This window comes from Aythya ferina (assembly GCF_964211825.1).
Source record: "Aythya ferina genome assembly, chromosome: 4".
Classification (NCBI taxonomy): domain Eukaryota; kingdom Metazoa; phylum Chordata; class Aves; order Anseriformes; family Anatidae; genus Aythya; species Aythya ferina.
Genome location: NC_140300.1, coordinates 31,330,952 through 31,352,656, shown reverse-complemented (window position 1 = coordinate 31,352,656; position 21,705 = coordinate 31,330,952). Strand labels below are relative to the sequence as shown.

Below are 21,705 nucleotides of genomic sequence, written 5' to 3'. Positions count from 1 at the left end.
ATTAGAAAATTGTTTCTTTGGATTTAAGTAGTATTGTGACCAGGCTGACTGCTAGAACTCTGATTTAACACTTGCAATTTTATCTAGTCCCTGATTTCTTAAACCAGGGTGCCATATCCTAAGTAGCTGCTCCTTAGAAGTTAAACACCCCAAACATTCTGGCCAAGATGAAGTCCTGCTCTTTTCAGAGGAGACCAAACATTACTGTACTTTGTGAATTAAGCAGGAACCCCAAGTGTGCAACACTGGACCAAAAGATCCTCCCGCCTTCTTGTGTGCATGGCTTTCTTCCACCTCTTTTCAGTTTTGAGGCTCCCTTGGAAATCTTCTCCAGAGTCAGACCTACAAACAGCAAGCCTGAGGTGGGATGGGCAGCATTTGCTTGCTTGCTTTCATGCACCACTTAGAAGACAGCAGACCACCAGGCGTTCATTGGTACAGGACTAAAAACCTGTTTTACAAGACCCATGTCTGAGATAGTGATACACTGTAATAGCACTGCTGCTCTAACAAGTTTAGGCTTTTCCTCAGATCCTCAAGCTTGCCGTGTAAGAATGCTGTCCAAACAAGGAATGTAAACACGGCAGGTCATAAAGTAAAGGAAGGGTATTTTTACAGGTATAAAGGTGAGAAGAGAAAAGGCCAGTTTCAGTGGGGCTGAATTAATAGCACTGCATATCTGGAAGTGCTGACCTCAGCAAAGTGTAGATCCATGAGGTGGTGCCATCCTTCCCAGCCAATCTCCCTTGAGACAGATCTTGCCTTTCCATCGCTGCTGTCTCAAGCTGCCCCAAATGAATTTGCAGTTTCAAAGCCAATTGCAGTTCAGCCAAAGACAGAACCCTGTGTGAACGCTTCCAAACTCATTTGGAATAGCCATCCACAAGGTCAGTCAGGAAATCAGTTACACCAATGAGGCTGTGAGGGTCAGTCACAGCCCAGCCTTACAGCTAGAAAGTACTGCAGGAGTTCTGAGTAACTCAGCATTTCCCTTGTCACCGCTCTAAAATGAGAGGCAACAGTCAGAACCACCGGAGTGGCAAGTTTGGCCTACATCATCGTCACACCCTTGCAAAATAAGGGAATAATATCCTGTCAGCTTTCTTTTATCTACAGGAAACAGAAGCAGTAAAGTCTTGAGAGCTGAGTCAATCTGTAAGTGTAAGGCAGTGATAGTAATAGAACCCAGATATCTTCCCACTCTCTCTTCCGTGCTGTCACCACAAACCCACCCTAATCACAAGCACACTGCGTGATGACAGATGATCTGCAGTTCATTCTGCCTCTAAAAGTCCCCTCATTAGCATCCTGAAAACCCGAAATAGCTCTAGACCCATAATTCCAGGTTTACCCATTTCTCTTCATGCTTCTATCTGAAATTTAATAGACAACATGTGAAAGACAGTGATCGAGAGCTGTTCTAGTATGTACCTTCCACTCGAAGGAACCTTCACCTGCAGCTCCGAAGCCATCAGGTCAGCTTCCTCTCTTCAGCGTCTATTCCCCTCAACTCTACCTCTGCAGCTTTGACTTGTACTATATCCCTCTCGCTTTCTCCTTAGTTCAGTTTTGTGCAGAAGGCATTGTTCCTTCTCCTTTCAGACACACCTTTTTCCCTTTCTCAAGATACTCATTTCTATATTTTCAGTTCTCTTTTCTTCAATGTTCTGTCCTATCCTAGGTCACTGGCTATTACACTACTACCAGTGACGTGGTACTACAAGATGTTTCATTAAATGGCTTACAAAACATGTTACATGATGCAGTAAGAGCAGGAATCAGCTTCTGGGCTAAGGTGTCTCCAATTTAGGCATCCACCTTGGAATAAGCTTCATTCAGAGATTCATACATCTCTGCTGTCTACAAAGGGGGCCAAAAAGTCTGGCGATAGCTTACACATCTATATGCAGAGACATAAGTTCATATGCCTTCAGCTACAAACTGTATCCCATGTAGCGTCCTAAACACTGGCTAACAGATCTCAGATCACAACTATGAGCAGTAAACAGATCAGTAAATGCGTACAATTCTCCAGCAAGTTCCACAGAGATCTGGCCTTGGTCTGTAGTATTTAGATGCCAAAGAAACCCAAGGAAGCAGAGGGCTATGTTTTACTAAAACTTGCAAACAGGACAATGTGGACTCCCATCACTGGCAAAAATTTTCAAGAAGATTATATGGCTTCCTAAAGAAAATAACTAATTTCCACATGTCCTACAGCCCACAGACTAGATGACAGTCTTTCTAGCTTTATAATACACAAAGACCTTTTTCCTTTTCTGAGTTTCTTCCTTATGTCCCCCTCTTCAAAAACCCTCAGTGCAGCAGCCATTACCTTCACCTGCTCCTACAGTGACTTTTAGGAGACTGTCTTTATTCCTTCCCTGTCTTGGCACATGTCCTGCCTATTCTGGTTACACAACTTTAATAATCTCAGTTAGAGAACTCTTCCTGCAGCAACATCCTCTGCATTTTTTTTTTCCCTTCCCACCACTCTATTAGGAAGCTCCGAAAGCCCTCTCACCTGACACTCACGGTCACCAACAGGCTGCACACAAAAACACTTGGCACACTGACAAACTGAACTCAAGCAGACTTCACATTGTGCTTCCTCATCAAAAGAACGGGCTCAACTCATTCCCTTCTGCAGTCACACTACCCTATATATGATGGGATCTCTTCCAAGTCATTCTGTGCTGCCTCTACCTCCAATTTGCACCCAAGTCACTAACACTCAGGAATTAGATGTGATGACTTGCATACCTGCCTGTTAGACAAATGGATTATTCCTTAGGCATACTCGGTCTTCTGCAGCAGATATGAGTCAACTGCAGTTATTAATGAATCTGAGGTGTTCCGCTCTCAAGCATCATACAACTATGAGCACATTCCATGGTAAACTGCTTAACACAAACAGTTGAATCGCTGTGGAGGTAGGCTTATGACCTGCAAAACGTATGGATAAAATACCCATGCAACAGCACTGTTATGCAGGGGTCCTGCCCTCCATCAGGAGTTCCCACTGCTCTGCATGGGGTTCAGCGTCCTCACCTCTACTGGTCTAGGGTCAGCCTGTCACTCGATGGCTGATGCTGTCTTGTGCCACTGTTTGATGCTGCACATCTGCGTCAGCCTCCTTGCTGCTCCACAGTCAAGCCCCACAGTGTCCCATAGCAAAAGGCCACACTTAACTGACCTGCCGAGAGAAAGCTGATCTACCCATGCTGCTGAACTGCACAAATTAGCAGTGTGCAAATTACTGAGGGACTTCCAATGGTAACAGTGCAATTAAAGCACTACAATACCTGAATTTCTTTAAGAGCTGCGCATTCCCTGTGGCTTCTGTGTTCCAGCATTAGCAACGAGTTCTAAATGATTTGTTCAAGGATGCAAACACAGCAAGATCCAACCAAGCAGTCAATCAAATCAGAGCCAGTCATCTTAGACAAAAAAAAGTGATGGGGAAAGTTCACGTGCTTCAGAAAAACAAAGCTTTCAACCTTGATTCAGTACGTACCCTGAAGTTCCACAAAACATCCTATCGGAACTTCAGCTTTGAAGTATGGGCTTATCTCGGAGCAAATTTCTCCATCACATAATGCAAACCACTGAATTCCATCCAGGGACCTGCATTTATCGTGACACCTGCATTTTGTTTTGGCACCATTCTGCAACTAGCAGGGACCAGCAACTTTTAAACTATGTACCTAGCTTTCTAGCATGCTTTAGTCGTGACTTGAACTGCAGAACACTTACACAGCAAGAAGTATTGCTGAATTCTCTGTCACGATGACCAATTCTGCACTTACCTCCTCCCCAGTAATCGCAAGTTTGTTCAAACTCCCAGCTCCATAAAACATACAGCATAAGAACTGAAATAGAAGCCTGTTTATTTCCTACTTAACTTTGAACAGTCCTTCAATTCCCCCTCTACTTTGTGCCTCACTTGATTTAAGGCAACTTCATTTGTTAAAACTAAAAGCACGAGCCAGGCTCTAGGTGGGTACAAACAGCATCAAAATCCAGGGCACCAACAACAACTACATGCAGAAAAGAACAGGCAACTTGCTTTTGATTCAGCAAGTTTCTTTTCTTCTGGATGGTTCAGCCCTCAAAGGATTCAGGTAACTATGTGCTGTTTGCAAGATGCACTCATTGTTCTGAGCACTGCACATTACAGGCTGCACGTTCTTGTACAGAACGCAGGATACACTTTCCCATATAGATCTACCTTTGGCTTGGGAACAGGCAGTTTATTTGCAATGGCAAGGTTAGCACAAAATTGCATAGATAGTTCACATTGGTCAGGAAAAGGTGAGAGGAAACCATTTCTAACCAGCCATTTTCCACTATGCTTTTAATTTAAAGGAGTTAATTGTGAACTGCAGATATGCTTAAGACAGTTTTCAGCTGGTAATCCTCTCCAGAAGGACTTTTCACAGTTATTATTTCTGACAGTTTGTTACTCATCCATAATATGCTGCTTTTCTGTTCATAAGGCTTCTCACTTCAGACTGACTTATTTCACAGCCAGAGAGACAGTGTCATGAAAACAGTGCATCCAACACTGACCGTGAAGAGCTCATCTGAGAAAGATGACTGAGATAACTTCCTCTTGTGGTTCTTGGAGCTATTAGTATTTCTGTTCTCCAAAACTAAGGGCTCTGGGACAAATTCATTGCCAGTAGCAGGCTGTGCTCCTGCAGCAGCACAGGACTACTCCTGAGGAGATGATCTCCAAGACCTGCACTACCAAGCAAGGAGAAGCCTTGTTCATGTTCCCTGTGGCTTAGCTCTATCATCTGAAAGGACTTCGCTGTTTCAGCTTTGTCAGTGGCTGAAATCGGTGTAAGCCTACAGTCACAGGCTCCAGAGGAATCACACTACAGCTCTGATTCTGAGCCAGCACCCAGTTTAAGCAGCAAAGCTTGACCTTAGACCATGGAGTGTCAGGAAGGCATCTATCCCCTCGAACCCAGGACAGTACTGGAAGAGGAAAACCCAGTCTCTCCACAGCTGTTCCTTGCATGGAAACAGGAAGGACGAGAGGGAGAAGAAATCAATCATCGCTCCTTCAAAGCGGCTTTCAAAGCCTTTTCCAGCACACACCCCTCCTCCTAGCCTGCAGATTACAAGGAACCAGGGATCCTGCTGAAGCCAAACATCCCCCACATTCAGTGACTGGCAACACATGTAATGCTGTCTGCTAGTCCTCCAAAACCCACCTCCTGATGCTCTCGCACACGGTGTTTCAGCCTCATCTTAGAGTCAGCAGTCACCCCCTGAAAAGAGCAAAGGAATCCCCTGAGGCTACATCTTACTTTGTACTGGGAAGTTCCCATTCCAATTTTCTCCCCCGAGCAACTTCCAACACCTTCACATGCAACGAACAGCCAGATCAGTGCCTAGTAGGGGGTTCTTCAAAGCCATATAGCTTAATCCATTTGTGCTATAATTAAATCAACTCCAAATGCAATTCATCAAGAAAACAAACTTTGAGTGAAATTCTACTCATCTTCCATCATTATTGACACATGGCAATGCTTAAAAGCTGGAGGAGCAAAAAGCAAAAGTCTTCTCTTATTATTCTGGCATCTAATAACCACTTTTGTAGGTCCCTAAAAAAATGGAAGTTGCAATTTTATTTAAATATTAATCTGAACTGGATTGCTTGGCCTTCCTTGATCATTAAACCAGGTAAACAGCCATGATTTATTTTTTTTTTTTTTAATGTTTTATAAGCCTAGCATACAGATCAACCTTAAGAGTAAACACTTCATATATTTCTTTTCTTTTAAGCTATTTGGTATCATCACATTTAGATGTGCTTTTCAGAACCACCTGGAAATGTATGAAACCTGTCCTTCTCAGGTCTCTGAGAACCCCCCTCTCCTCCCCTCCCCTTGTACAGTAAAATACAACCAGCCTAACAAAGGACCAAGACAGGTGAAGAATTTAAAAGGCATTCCCGACACCTGCACAGCCCCAGGCCTGCTCCAAGGGGAGCTATTGGCCAAGTTCCTATTGCCTTTGGTAACAGCATGTGGCACTACAGGGGGCCTACATTGTGTGGAGTGCATCACCCTAATTTAAGAATATTCAAAAAAAACAAAAACAAAAACAAACAAAAAAAAACAGGGGCAGGGAGAGCTTTCTCCATTTTAGTTTTCGATTTCTCGCTCAGAGCTTGTAGTAATATACATGTATAACCTTTGCCCAAATATCAACAACTTAAGTAACATCAGGACAACGCTGCCACTGACTTACAGGGGTCAGAAGCTCACACTGAAAGCAAGCTCCCAAAATAACAGCTGCAAGCAACATTTGACCTAGTCAGGGATGGCTACGTTTCACCTAATGTAAAAGGAAAAATGCATTTCCATACTGTGAGGAAACCTAAATTCCCAGAGGACACTGGTAGCATTGAGACAGGAACCAGGAGACCTGCATCTGTGAAAACAATTCCTCCATGCAAGCTCAAAAAACTCATCTGTGTTCCATGTAGAGCAGCCTCTCCAAAAGGCACTTGACCTGCCTCCTGAACTCGCTCTCCCTTTTTTGACTTGAACCGTCTTGTATTTAAGAAAAATTTAGGTAGCCTATAAGGAGGAAAGAAAAGAACTGCAGACGGAATTCCACAATCCACTCCTCCACCATCAAGCAACTCAGCACCTGGCATTTATCTCAGCCATCAGCACAGGAGAGTGGCAGGCAGAGCGGCGCTAGGACATCTGACTGACAGCTGGTGCTGTCAAGATAAATTACTTGCCAAGGGCGCGCTGACCTTCTGGCAAACTCCTGCAAGCTGAAGGACTGCACTGCCCACCCGTCAGCCTTATCCATGGGCAGAAGAACCTTGCTCCCTCTCGATCTGCCTTCTATCTGAAGACATCTGTTCTCAGCAGGAGCCAAGGTAGCGCTCTCACCTTGCGGCAGGCACCTGGGAGTCTGCATGGCACTTCAGGAATGCTTTGTTTCTTGCGTGGACACAACAATCATTTTCCAGGATTTCTTGATGCATTCTATTTTATGTCAGAAGAAATGTTGACTCCCAACAGCCACCAGCAACAGGGCGATGCTTTTGATGGCCATTTTTAGGACCTATATATCCATTTGTTCTAAGGGTATTTCGGAAGGGTATTTCAGAAGATTACCACTAGCTTTATTGTTCATAAGGTTCCTGTTCATTCATCAAAAACAGTTCTACTGAGCTGTTTTCTCTGGTGTGCCTCTACCTCATATTCACCATGCGGTGCTGTTGCGAGTCCTCTCTTCTTCTATATGCTAAATGCCACGCTGCATTTGCACAGCCTATTTCACCCTTCCTCTAATTGGAGGACACAAAAGTAAAAAAGGTTTTCAAATAGAAATATTTCTATTTGATGATCATAGAGCAGCTCGGGTCTACCCCATGCCTACTTACAGAAAGTTGAAAGAAAACAAGTTTTTAATCATAATTAGGTCCAATTTATACCACAAAGAAGCGTTTACCAAAAATAACATGCTTAAGTGTTCTTATCACATTTCCAGCAGCCAATCCCTTGAAAAAGGCAGAAACAAATAGCTGGCATCATAAATCTTCTGTTGCCACCATTATAATGTATAGGAGCCTGAGCTGCATTTCAGAGGTAATTAGTACCCTGTGTGTCAGTGAGCCAATAATTGCACTCTGTTTGGAAAGCTGTTTGGTGCACGTCTCAGTTTACACAATGAAACACGCTGTATTTTCCCTCAGGTTAAAACCAAGGTTGACATTCTGAGTAAAGGAAACATGCACGGAAAGGCAATGAAGCTTCCTCAGAGGATGCTTGCTATTTCAGAGCTCTAGTTTGGAACAACAGCCTCTGACCTATGGCCAGCCCAGCTTAATTACCCTGTCCCATTAGTCACAAACAGCTGCGCCAGGCCAGCAACGAAGTCAGTCTCACACTGATGTTGGGGACTGCTAACTCGCTCACTGATACTCAGGGGTAGCTGGGCTTCACACAGGCTGCTGCTTAAAAGGCAGCTTGTCACTCAGTGTTTAAACAACCACTTGGTTCAGCTCACTGATCTGGCCAAAAACTGGGCCTCACTCCATCGCTGCCTTTTTTTAGAGGAAGAAATTGTTCCTCTTCCTCCTGTAGCTATGCTAGTACTTGCTTGGATCTAAGACAGGTGATGGAAGTAACTCCATACACATCACTCCAGGGTACTTCAAGAGCTTTCACCATGCTGCAAACTGAACGACTATCAACAATTTACATGGTGTGCGGTCAGCGTATGCCATTTCTCATCTCTCCTTCCCTTTATCTAATAATCTAATAATAAAAACATGAATAGCATTTTGCACATTCAGTGCTGAATCACTGACTAATAGGTGAAGTTAAAGATTGCCTGCAGCCAGGATGGCACCAACTGCTGTTGTTCCTGTACTGGAATAACAAGTACTCCTTCAAAAACAGTGGGTTTCTCACTTTCAGGGTCCCCTCTGTTTAAAAGGACTCAGAGAATACAAATACAGAAGCAGAGTGCAGTCCCAAGACAAGCAAAACATACAAAACACTGGCTGAGAACATCATGAGCTCTGCTGCTCTCACTTGGTACCCTTGGAGCAAGCAAGTTACTCTTTTCCATATATGTGTTCAAAGAACTGCCATTTTCCAATGAAGTTGCTACAATCAGTTTTTGGTCACTGTACAGAGCCTCTCATCTGTATTAATTAGCTGCCCAGCAAGCTCCTTCAACTAGTAGCTCCTGTTGGAAAATACACTAACTGATAATTCCCAAGACAAGCCTATCAATTGCTAATTAAACTGGAGCACAGACTCTATTTGCAGAGAAGGTTTCCAGGTGATTCAGGTGAAGAAGAAGCCAGCTCTCCTCACATAAATCATCCCTCTGGTTTGTGACTTCCTCCCCTGTATTCCCCTGCAAAGACAAGTGCTGGAACTCATTGCAGCATGTGCAGGCTTGAAGGGGAAAATGCCCCTGTCCGACTTCATAGCTCCTTTCCCATCAGAGAAAGGTCCTCTGAGGCAGGAGTCTTGATTTATTATCAGTGGCACCGATGGCTGTAAGATCCACAAGTCACAATCACTGCACACACACGTATGGCTATTCATATAGCACACAAGCCATCTCGTCTTTCCCCAAGGGTGCCATTTTAATGACTAACCATAACTGGCAATTTGTCATGTCTAACGAGCAGAAAGCCTTCAATCAGAGACACTACGGAAACATCAATGCTACTCTGAACCAACTGTATTTTTTTGTTTTGTTTTGTTGTACACACAAACACTTCAATTATTTCAGGGAAGATCAAAAATATTTCCAAAGCACAACTCTAAAGACGTCCTATGAAATCCAAGCACTCACTTGCTGATTGATCACAGTGCTGGGTTTACCTTCTGATTTTACTTTCTTACAGTTCTGTCTCAAGGCTGTCCTTAGCCTCAGAATGTCCACGTGTTAGTTAATAGCTCTAATCAAGCAGAAGAATTCCCAAGTAGATGAATTCCCAAGCATTTGTCAGCACAGATATTTAGCAGAGATAATTGCTCAATAACAATTTCTCATCCTTTGAAGAGATAGCCTTTTCCATGCCAAAAGGTTGAAGCTTTTCAGAAGGACATTAGCACCTCAGCACCTAACAGCTCAGCACAGATTCACAGAATAATTTGGGTTGGAAGGGCCATTAAAGCCCACCTGGTTCCAGCCCCCTGCCAAGGGCAGGTTCTCCTCTCACCAGCCCAGGCTGGCCTTGGGCACTGCCAGGGATGGGGCAGCCACAGCTTCTCGGGGCAGCCCAAACCAGGGCGCCACCACCCACATGGTGGGGAGTTTCTTCCTTACATGAAATGTAAATCTGCCTTCTTTCAGTTTAAAACCATTAGTCCTTGTTCTGTCACCACACGACATTGCTAAAAGGATCTCTCCAGCTTTCCTGTAGGCTCCTTTAGGTACTAGAAGCCTGCTTTAACTAGAGACTAGAGCCTTCTCTTCTCCAGGCTTTACAACCCCAACTCCCTCAGCCTGTCTTTGTAGGTTTGTAGGAGAGGTGCTCCAGTCCTCTGAACATCCTCACAGCCTCCTCTGGACTTGTTCTAATGGGTCCCTGTCCTTCTTATACTGGGGGATCCAGTGCTGAATGCAGGTCTCCAGGTGGGGTCTCACAGGAGCAGAGGGGGAGCACCACCTCCCTCCCCCAGCTGGTTATTCCTCTTTTGATGCAGGCCAGGATACCATTGCCAGCTCCTGATGAGCTTCTCACCAACCAACATCCCCAAGTCCTCCTCCTCAGGGCAGCTCTCAATACATTCTCCACCCAGCCCATATTTGTCCTTAGGGTTGTCCCAGCCCAGAAGCAGGACCTTGCAGGTGGCCTTGTTGAACTCCGTGAGGTAAGCGCAGCCCATCTCTCAGGCCTGTCAAGGTCCTTCTGGGTGGCATCCCTTCCCTCCGGAGTGTCAGCTGCACCACACAGCTTGGTGTCATCTGCAAACTTGCTGATTCATTGACTTAGAGCAATAATAAAAAAAGGGATGGAGGACTTTTCTGACCAGCCGTGTAAGTAGCACACCACTGTTCCATCCTTACTAATTATGACATGCCTAGTGGATGAGGGAAAGGCTGTGGTCTACCTAGACTTCAGTAAAGCTTTTGACACTGTTTCCCACAGCATTCTCCTGGAGAAACTGGCTGCTCATGGCTTGGAAGGGTACACATCTCACTGGGTAACAAGCTGGCTGGGTGGCCAGGCCCAAAGAGTTGTGGTGAATCGAGTTAAATCCAGCTGGAGGCCGGTCACTAGTGGACTCCTGCACAGAGAAAATAAGGCACAGGGGATAACTAATCACTCTCTACAAGTACCTCAAAGGAGGTTGTAGCAGTTGGGGTCAGTCTCTTCTCCCAGGCCGAAGAACATGAGAAAAGGGCCTCAAGCTGCACCTGGGGAGTTTTAGGTCCAATATTGGGGAAGAAAAAAGTCTCCACTGAAAGAGTTATGAGGCATTGGAACAGGTTGCCCAGGGAAGTAGTTGAGTCACCATCCCTGTAGGGATTCAACGAAGGCAGAGCTGTGGTGCTTAGGGATACGGTTTACTGGTGGACTGGGTAGTGCTAGTTTAATGGGTGGACTTGATATTAGAGATCTTTTCCAACCAGAATGATTCAATGGTTCTGGGATTAGAAATTGTCGTGGTTTTTCAACTACTACATGTTTGGAGCCTATATTTCCACACAGAATTTAAATTTAGTCTGTGTGAGGTACAGGACAACAAAGAACAAGACAGCAAGATGGACGTGGGGAGATCTGAGCTCAAGCCTCCATTTTCTCACTTTATCCCAAAGTTGACTGCGTGACAAAGGGGAAACTTCTAGCACTTGGAGCTCTAAATCAACCCAAAGAAGCTGTACTCCAATATAGTGCAGCAGTCAGCCCTTTTTACAAGGCAGTTTAAGTTAACACTTCAGTGGCATCTGACTTGTAATTTCTTCCCTTTCATACTGCACCCTATACTACCTGGGTCTGTCTGCTTGGTGAAGCAAACTCTAATAGTGGCTGAGCATCTACCACATAAAACTGTAGGGGGAGATTATATTGCTTTGAAAAATGCAAGTCCTTTATAAAGGAGATGTTTTAGGAGGGCTACACACCCCTGCATTACCTATCAGGGTCAGTTTCCCTCACCAGCTTGGCTGCCAGTGCAGCCAGTGTCAGCCTAGCCCACATGCTCCATTTTCTCCAGTCATTTTCAATGCACACAAAGGTAGGTGGCCACAGTGAAGAATCAAAACACACTGCCAGTAGTTGAAGCCAACTATGCCCCCTGAATTATTTTAATAGTGGAGATGAGTAAACAGCAAAGTTCAGGAAAAAAAAAAAAAGGAGCAAGTAAGCATTCCAAGTTTGTTATAAGAGTATGTGAAAGCCAAGTGGTATGGCTGAATAGAAAGCACTGGAAGTAACCACCAGCTCCAATGGATTGTCACTGAGGTCCTTGGTTTTGTTTCCCCCCAGAAAATTGGCATGAATGGTGGGGAAAACATTAAGGAAACAAAATCTTGGGGAATTGTATTATTTAAGCAAGCCTTGAGCTGTCAGCATGCCAAACATCAGCTCTGTTTCCAGTAAATAAAATATAAACAGATATTCAGAACTGCCATCTTCCCAGGAAAACTTGGCAGGCACTGGTTTTCTACTGCCCTTATGGTACTGCTGCCCAAACAAGCTGGCCACCAACCAAGCTGCAAGCTGAAACCAGCTGAAATAGCTGTAGCAGTTTCAAGTCAGCCCAGGCTGACTGCAGACATGTGTTGTTTGATCTGCTCAAAGTACTCTACCAGACCACAGCTTCAGAACTGCTTCTTACTACTTCCCATAGACCTTAAGACAGCTGAAAAAGCAAAGAAGCTGATGAGGCCTGGAGAAAGGGTTGATTCTCTAAAACTGTTAAGCAGCATACCTGAGTTACAAAGCACCTAGATACTCACCAATGCTTATGTGTGACCTCTCACAATACAAAAGGTCTGACACTAGCAGCTAAAATAGCAGCTTTTGGGAGAGACCTTCATCCTCTAATGGTTTTTGCATTACAGGAAGAACAGAATATACAGACCCATCCTTTACTGTAAGCCAGTGTCTGAAGATACAAGTGCTTACTGGAATACAGTTTCAGAACTTAACCATTTAATAGAAGATCAGTTAGTGAGAGCACATAACACTAAGTAAGGATCTTATCAAGCGTATTTATGTTGTGCAACTTGTGTCAAAAAGCTCTAAAGCTGAAGAGTGTTTAGGCAGCTACTCTCCAGCTACTTAGCAAGCCAGGTTCTCTCCCTCCATAGTTGTGTTATTTCCAGGGACCTTATTTAAACGTAGAAGGGAAATAAGATGTATGTATGTTTTTCAACAGAGTTTAGGGAATCAAAGAGTTCCACTAAGACAAACCTTACAGTGCACATGAAAAGGCTAATGAAGGGCTCTGTGCCAACCAAGACAGACATTACATTGCAGAAGTTACTGAGATGCTGTACTTTCATTAAGGGAATCATTACGTGCACATCACAACTCACTTGCCATGTAGTGGCACAGTGAGAATTCATTATTTAAGACAAACCACATCAGATTAATCTCAGCTTCAGGAAATGTGACTAACCTGACCTTAGGAAACAAATGTTACTTTTCCTCATTATAAACCAAACATTGCCACAGTAGGGGCTATAGTAATTATCTGAAAGGTGTAAATTCTGTACACTTAGATCAAGCATAATCAGACAAGACCAACAGGATCTCTACAAAGCAGACTAAATGAACAGGAACAGCAGAAACCCATTGTGAACAAATTTAATTAAAAACAAACAAACAAACATGCTCCAACCCAACAGAGATGGAAGGAAACAAAGGGAACTATCAGATGGGGATATTAATTCCAGAACATCTCCCAGCAGCAGGAAGCCAAGCTGTAGATTGCCACGTAGGTAACTGCACAGAGCACCTCTGGCCCAAGCAGCCCCATCAGGCAGGCCCTCAAAAGCTCGAGTCATTAGCCTGGAAGTTTTATCTCCAGCCTGCCAGCAATTCCCTCCCGTAAACAAAATTCGAGTTACCTGCATTTCTGCCAGGTTTAAGCAGAACAAGTCTGCTGTCCTTGTCCTAACAATCCCACTGTGGGACATTGCCACCTTGTGGGTCCTGCTAGTACGGAACAAGAAGCTGAAGGAAGAAGACAAAATTCCCTAACAGTCCAGGTATAATGGTAAATCCCAGTACAGAAATTTTCGTTCATACATTTAATAAATCAAACAGCATTTCTGAAAGAAAAGCCACAGACAGGATCCAAGTAAAAATCAGACCAGATGAACCCTTTTAACCAGAGCACGCAGAAACTGACAAAAAGTGATCTAGAACTTCCAGTCCTAGACCAGCTTCCTAAGCAGAACCCAGCAGCTGATCTTCCAAAACAAACAGGTATCACTCAGACCAAGCAACAAGTTATTCTCATGCTCTGCAACATTTTTCTCCTGACCAAATACCTGCAAGTGCATGGTTAAGTGGGAGCCTAGTGGTTTTTATGGGTGGAGAAGGTAGCATTTTATTTAGTAAGTTAATACAACAGGTTAATTGCCCTTCTATGCTTCAGTTATCAACATCATTAGCACATAACTTAATAGCCAAGTAAACTGGCCAAAACAAAAGCATTCTTCAAAGAAGTCCTTGGAACTTCAGAGATATGTTGCCTGTCCTGTTGGGACTTGATTCTCCTTGCAAAATTAAACTGTATTTGCTTTAAGAAAAGTCACAAACAATTTCATGCCTTTTTTCCCCCACAAATGAGGACTTGGCCCTTATTTACCTTGAAGAACTGAAGAGATCTCAAATACATTCTAAGCTGTATTCTTTTCCTTTTAATAACTTACCAGAAATGACAAGTGTCATCTCATCTTTTTGTTAATACACCACCCAAGGACACTGAGCGCCACATACATTTAATCAAAGGCATTATCCCCAGTGATCACTAGAGCTAAGTAAACAGGTTAACAAAAACCTAGAGAACTGAAATTAGAAGTGATTAAGTTAACGACGCTCAAGTTCTCTTCCCTGTTTCTGTCATTCAGCTTTTAGTCCCCTCATTATAAAGCTGCCATTACTTTCACTAGTCTGCCAGTCACTGAACACCCTCCTAGGGTGTAAAAAACTCAGGATTCAATGGCAGTCCTTCATCATGCAGAAATGACACCATGCAGTTCCATTTCTACCTGCAATTAATTTAGAAATTTATTTGGATTTTTTTTTTTTTTTTTTTTTTTTTTTTTAAAGTCAGGGAATATTAATGGCATTTTACTGACTAAAAGCAGCAGCCTTATTAGCTTAAGAGTAAATCAGAAGCAAAACCTACTTTTATTCTCTCGCCACTGGAAACTACCACCTCTGTCTCAGATTCCTAGTTACTTCAGAACACCCACCTGCCTCCTATCTCCATAATGCAAAGGAATGGGGGTTTCTATGAAGAGAATCCTTATTTTTTCCCCTTATAATAATCCTAATGAAAACAACAAGAAAATTATCTGATTGCACTATGTAGTTCTATACCTCTGAGTCAGAAAAGACAGCCAACAGCATGCATTTTTCCCATGTCTCTGTGTTTCAGGCCTAACACAGGTCTAGTTCTTTGCCTGGGGACTGACTCAACTGCAGAGTCAGAAGTTGCCATTTACCACAACTTGCACCAAACTTCTGTAGCACCAAACTCCTAACAGTACAAGCTGCTCTTCATAGCAAGCAGCAATCCTACGCTGAGAAAACCTGCCAATAACTTTTTATACAACAGCACCATCTGGATACTCCTACCAGAAACGGGCTTGTTATTTAACTCATTTATCTTTCACGGGAGGATGCTTTGTACAGTCATCATTGCGCTAACTATTCAGCACGAGTTGTGAATTAAAAAAAACACATCCCACAAGGCCAAATTATGAGGTAGACTGTTTCCTACTTATTTACACTGCTTGAGCATCTCACTTGGAAAGCTAAGATAACGTGGGATCCTTCCCCCATCCCACCACCTGAGGTGCTGTGCCTCCTCCACTTTTCAACTCTACCACTCAGTCATGCAAAGGGTTTGGTGCAAAAAGGCAGAAATCTGCTCTACAGCCATGCAGAACTGCAGACCTACTTGTTTCAGGTAGCTGCTCAAGCGCACAGCTTGACCACATTGCTAAATGAACTCCTGTTCTTGGGGTGGGACTCCCACCTGTTCTCACAAGTTTTTGTCACTAGCTGCCTGGGGTTTGGAGCTATCTGTACAATTCCAGTAAAGCCATTTCATTATTTTCCTGCTCTACTTAAGTTTTAAATGGATGTATTTAAACACACAACGATCATACAGAATTTGCACGATACTTCATTGGAGATAGGAAAAATCTGCCAGAGATTTCACTGGATCAGGAAATTTGTTTAAATTCCTGTGTACTCCAATGGATCCCTTACATTATCACAAAAGCAGAGGCAGTATTTGTCTTTGCTTCACTCTCCCTCTTGTTCTCCTCCAGTATACCAATGGACAGTGCTGATGGGTAGCCAAGGGCTGACACAGTACAAGTGAACCAGCCCGAGCCTTAACAAAACCTTGCAGCACTACCAGCAACCACTATCTCCAGCCACCTTTCATGCCAGCAGCAGCAGCAGGCTACGGTGCAAGGAGAACCTGCCACTGATCAGTCTCCCCAAAGCCTGCCAGCCCTGCTTTAAGTTGCAGGGGAGAGTTAGAGAAATCAAGAGGAAGAAAGGATTGAGCAAGCCTGTGATGACAGCTTCTGTCAAGTAGTTTTAGTCTGGAGAGGTTCCCGGCATGTTTACAATATTCATCAGCTTCTTTTGAAAGAAGGTGTCCACAGCGGGAGCTACGCTGTAATCAGGATGGCCAGAGCTGTGCAGATGCACAGATGGGATGCCTCCAAAGCCTGCTACTTCCATAGCAGCCTAAACCCCCCTGGTTTCAGGCTGCTAACCCTGTGTTAGATACCATCCACTGTGAGAGCAGTGTAATCTCTTCAAATTAACATTCACAATGACACCTTGCCCACAAAAGGGGCACAACTGTGGGTAGAATGGCAGACCACAGAGAGCAGGCAAAGCATCACAGAGCCCATCCCTTCTAGGTCACTGGTCCAAACACACAGCAGATTACAAGGGCACAAAACACGACCATCTGCTGTGTCTCTGGCATGCTGCACAGAGTAAGCTTTGTGATCTTAAGCCAGGTCTCAGTAAACAAGTATTCACAAAGACACCAGCATTAATTATATACAATCCCGTACGTGTCACAAGTGCTCAGCACTGCTGCCAAGTCCCACGTTAGCAGCCACAGCAGGTGCACCCACTGCTTCTGGTGGCCAGCTCTCCATCCGGAGCTGAGCTTTCAGACCTACCTTGGGACCAAGGTGCCCAGCACACCACAATTCTGGGTCAAAGCGCCAGCGCAGAGCAGTGAAAAAGGCGGCGTGCCAGCACAGCATTCATCTCTGCCTGTTGCCTGTGTACTTCTCATCTTTGAGTCAGCTATGGACAAGAAACACAAAACAAGACCAAGAACAAGCAGCCAGGAGCCTGTCTCATGTCCGCTGCACTTTGGTAGCAGAAGGTGCTGGATGGCAGCTGCACAAGGAAAGCTGATGCCACAAGCAGGGGAACAGGGAGCACTGCAGGCATTTTCATGTCACAAGAGGGAAGAAAGCATGGATGTCCGGAAAGCAGTGGAAGATAACACATTTAACAAAATATTCATCCTTGTGGGATGTATCTCCATTCCTGCAGTATTTCCAAAACACAAGACAATCAACAGTTTTGTTTTTTTCAGACAACAAAGTATGAAATTATGCCCGATTTCTACAGAGTAAGAAATTGGGAGAGATACTGCTCTTCAGGTGTTAAACTCTGCTTCTGCAGCAAAGTCTGGCACCCTTGATAGCTATGAGCAAAATACAAGTAACAATGCATTATTAAATATGGACTGACATTCCCATTAGAGGATCCCTTTTAACAGGAAAAAAAAAAAAAAAAAAAAAAAAAAAAAAACTCTAAAATCCACAGTATGGCTATGTCAGCACACTTTCTTAGCCCCCAATGACATAAATTCACCTCACGAGATGGAACCTGATTATTAGGTACCACTGCAACAGGGCAAAGACCAAAAGGTTAATAGAGAACTTCAAACTACATGTCAATCTAAAATACGTTTCTAGCTCTTATGGCCAGTGAGAGTTTGTGGTCTCTAAAAACACACAAGATTTACTACCACTCATCAGGAAAGATCATGAAAACACCTCCATCATCAGAATACGCAAAAGCGTTTCTTGCAGCTGGTCATTCTGATGTGAGCATCCAGAAGTAACATACAAGTGAAGCATCCCTCATGACCAAACACAAGAAATAGATGAGAAGGATACAATCCCATTCTAAACTATAATTATGGCACAACAAATGGCATATTTTTATACACCAGAAGCTTAATGAAAGAAGAAGAAATATAGTACAATGGCAAGCTACACAATTTGATCACTATTACAGAAAACACAGCTAAGCAATTTCTCATCAGCCCTCCAAGTTAGAGGGACAGTTTTGCACCAAAAAAAAAAAAAAAGGCAGAAAAAAAAAAAAAAAAAAGACAGAAAAAAACAGCCCTAGGTTCTTGCATGAGGGGTACCAGATTAAAGGGGGAACTGGAAGAAAAACTTGACAACACCTCAGGGAAAGCAGACACCCAACACTACCACAGGCTATATTATTAGAGCCCTTTGGAAAGAGATCACTAAGCATGAAAATGAAGTTTAGACAATCCAGAGTACAGCACCATACCAAGCTATGTCCTCAGTACTGAGATGTCAGGTTACTGTCCAACAAGTATTCTGATACTATAAATATGAAGGCCAGGGAATTCCAACAGGATTAGGAAATCTCAACCGAGCTCCTCCTTCAAAAAAATCTTTGTGAACTACTGCTCGATCCAAGTCTTCAGTCAGTACTTCCCCTGCCTGGTCTAAGGCTTTCCACCACTCATCCACATGACAATCATCAAAACAATCCTGATGAAGGGGCCCAGCTTCAAGCTTTAACATCCCACAGAACTGTAGTACCAGGCTGGCCCACACTTTGCATGCCTCCCTAAGCACTATTTTCACTGCATTTTAATCACGTTTGGATTTGTCCTTGCTGCTTTGTCTGTGGTCCCCAGCAGAGCACTGCAATACTAACTTTTACATGGGGGCGTCACAAGTCAAACACACTGGCAAACCTCAGATCTTCAAGCTTTTTGAAGTAACAGCTGAATTCCAGGCTGCTTCAGAAAACTACATCCACTATATAACCTTTTTGATCATTAGGGACAAGACAGCAACTGTAACTACTCCTCATGTTATCTTTTCAGTTTCATCTTAGTGGCTTTTTTTTTTTACTTGCATTTTTAAGTGTGAGGGGATATAAAAAAATATTATTTTCCACAGTTTGGGAAATAGCACTGGAGCAAAACAAGTGTTTATTGCTAAAGGGATCCTTCAAAGTTGCTTAAAAGCTATTATATTCAAAACAATACATTTTAACTGCTCTTAAGTTTCATCCTGATTGTGCTCTTTTTGCTGTACTCAAAGACGAATTCTGTCTAATACAAGCTCTGTCTTTTTAATACCATCTCATTTGCAGGTCTGTGTAAACAATTCTATGATAGGGCTCTAGGAACAAGGCTCATTATTTGGTTTGCACAGTTTGATTCTGAAATGCCACAGAAAAACACTTCGCAGTACCTGATTTTACAGCCATTTTGAAGCAGACTAGGACATGACTTTACAACCTGCAGCAGCATTCGGCTGGTTAAGCACTAATCCAACATTCTGTTCTCTATGTCTCCATGATATTGATTTCAAATGGATCCATGTTCTGCTTTCATGCTTTTAAAGTTGAACAGAACTTTCCTCACAGATTTAAACAGCACAGCTGAGGCATCACCTTCGGCTTATAGATAATTTAAATCCAACACAGGAAGTGAAGCCAACAGAAGTGGATTTCCTTTATTTTGCAGAGTTTTGAGAAGGAAAGCAGCTGTGGCAACTTGCCCAACAAAGTGTTGGTACTAAATTAGATCAGTTGATCGAAAAAAATTTAAGCACTCAAGTAGGATCGAGTCCTAGCTGTGTTGATAGCCCCCCCCCCCGCAAGAAGATTCACAACTCATCCATAACATGCCACATATGCCTCCCTCAAAATGCAGTTGAAAACTGAGCCCTCCCCTTCATGGGTTAGTACAGGACTGACACACAGGGCCTAAGTTTCCATTTTAAATGCTAGAGCAAGGCCTAAATGCAGAGCATAGAGGGTTAAGATTGAAACAAGAATTTCAGTTCCAAAAGGAACTTTAAGCCGTCTTAGGGAAACAACACTGACAAAGGGCAACTACTAAAGAACTGAAGCCAGGAGAACAGGAAACAAAAGGTTTTCCTTTGCATATTTCCAAAACATGCAAGGCCGAATTAAACGCTAATTACAGCCTGATGGCAGAAAACAAGCCTCTGCAGCATGTACCAGGGCTTACTAAACAGAATGAGCCAGGGGCTTAACACATTGTATAACACTCCTGCCATAGACTTACAAACTTCTCTTGCAGCATGATTTTGCTCCAGCATTGATCACTTCCTTTAAAGTATATTGCCCATTTTTCTTAAGGAAATCCTACAACACATGAATTGCAATAAACTCAAACACATCTTCTAGAATCTACAAAAAAAAACAAAAGGACATCTCAGAATTATAAATCTCTCTATCCTACAGGATTGCTATCACTAAAAATGCTAAGAGATTTACCACCCAAGGCAGACAATCTTCAGAAACATATAATTCTCATATTAATGTCTTAGTACTACTGCCTGACAATTTTTGCATTTATTACTCAAGTCAAAGAAGGTCCTTTTTATTGAGCTGTTTTATATTGTCGTCACAAACATCCACAGAAAAACAAACTATACCAAGTTCCAAAATATGTTACATACTAGGAAAACACACCAGCTTCAAGGCTACAGGATAGGACAGAGATGATATTTCCTGGCTCCTCTGATAGAAAAAAAAAAAAAAAAAGATATTATCCGTAGTCAAATTATGACGCCAAATTTCACTGGCCCTGGCAAATTTCACATCTCAGTAGCAGAAGTTAGCCTTACTAATGTTACTGAAACTAAGGATCACAACTCCTAAGTAGCTAGTGTAAGAAGAGTAACAGTGGTAACAGGTTTCTGGAACCATCTGATATCCTGGCCATCCTTCTTGCTACCCAGGAAATAAATGCAGAGAAGGGGGAAGATACATATGACTTATAACCGTGACAGGACCAGTTATGGACAGCTGAGCTTTATAATGAAGTTCAAGTGCTTTTTCCTAAAAAAAATTTACAGGGAGAAAACAGGGACAGAAATCATCTTCGCTCCTGCTGCCTTTGGAAACTCAAGTCAATGGGGGCTGACTAAGAACTGCAGCATTCAGACCCCATGCGGTGCATCCCCCAGCAGAAGGCTCAGCTGCTGGTATTATGATCCTCATTACAATGCAATTCATCACAGTCAGCAGATAATCCTCCGGGGTTCTGTTTGCCAAACCACACAGCACTAAGATGAACTCCTATTCTGCAAGGTTCATCAACACATAAGCAATCATGACATTAAATACTGGTATAAGGAACACAAGAAGTGCTTGTCAGGGAAGGCAGAGCACTTCAGTATCTCAGCAGTCCACACAAGTCAGTGCATTCTGGCTAGCACCCCCAGCAAACCTGAGCATGCTGTTGTTGCAGCTATATCCGTTATCCGTCAACCTGGAGATGGAGACAGACAAAACCCATGTGTTATTCTCCTTTGCCCCTTCCATGGAGTTATGTTTTAGTGAACATGTTGACACAATATTAGATGTGAACTTTTACTTATTATTTTGAGTACAAAAATGCAGCATCATAACTATTCTCACTTATCCCATGTCCAGTTGTTCCTTGTCTTCGTTCTCAAATTTACTTGTGTTTCCCAATCATCAACAGGAATCCTCAGCTTGAAAATCATCTATTGATCTCACCCGCACCCCTTTCACAGAATCATAGATGCACAAGGTTGGAAAGGACCTACAAGAATTTCATCCAACTTGGTGTCTTCTGCAAATTTACTGAGGGTACACTCAAACCCCTCATCCAGGTCATC

General features: G+C 43.2%; 1 protein-coding gene across 1 annotated transcript in view; it reads right to left on the bottom strand.

The window, feature by feature from the left end:
* Nucleotides 1-312: 312 nt before the first annotated feature.
* The window catches only part of LOC311435581 (uncharacterized protein), a 64,621-nt gene continuing 43,228 nt past the window's right edge, over nucleotides 313-21,705 (bottom strand). Inside the window, exons 15-16 of the mRNA XM_084516752.1 lie at nucleotides 16,912-17,041; nucleotides 313-342 (exon numbers count right to left, since the gene is read on the bottom strand). The gene's annotated coding sequence lies outside the window, so the exon portion shown is untranslated. The remainder of the gene's footprint in view (nucleotides 343-16,911; nucleotides 17,042-21,705) is intronic.